This window comes from Opisthorchis viverrini (genome assembly GCF_000715545.1).
Source record: "Opisthorchis viverrini unplaced genomic scaffold opera_v5_182, whole genome shotgun sequence".
NCBI classification, from domain to species: Eukaryota; Metazoa; Platyhelminthes; class Trematoda; order Opisthorchiida; family Opisthorchiidae; genus Opisthorchis; species Opisthorchis viverrini.
The window spans coordinates 377-685 of record NW_008751838.1 but is presented as its reverse complement, the minus strand read 5'-3'; positions in this window follow the sequence as shown (position 1 = coordinate 685).

Genomic DNA, 309 nt, shown 5'->3' with positions numbered 1-309 from the left:
CCGCCAGTGAAATTTATGTCGTTTCACGCTTATCTGCGCAAGCTGAGTGGCGGTCAGGGCATGTGAGCACCAGGTTTTTCTCCTTTTTGTTCTCCACCTAATCCACACTGAAGCTGATTGTTTAGCGCGAGAACTTCTCCTTGAATCCCTATTTTTTGACGCGTGAAAGAGATAACGAGGAGTTTGGGTGTTGTTGGGGTTGTACGCCTCCCAGGATGGGGTCCCCGTGACCCCGTCTGTACTTGGCTGGAGACGTTGCAAGAAATGGCGGCCAATCGATGTCAGTGGCGTTCGTGCTGCCAGTTTCTT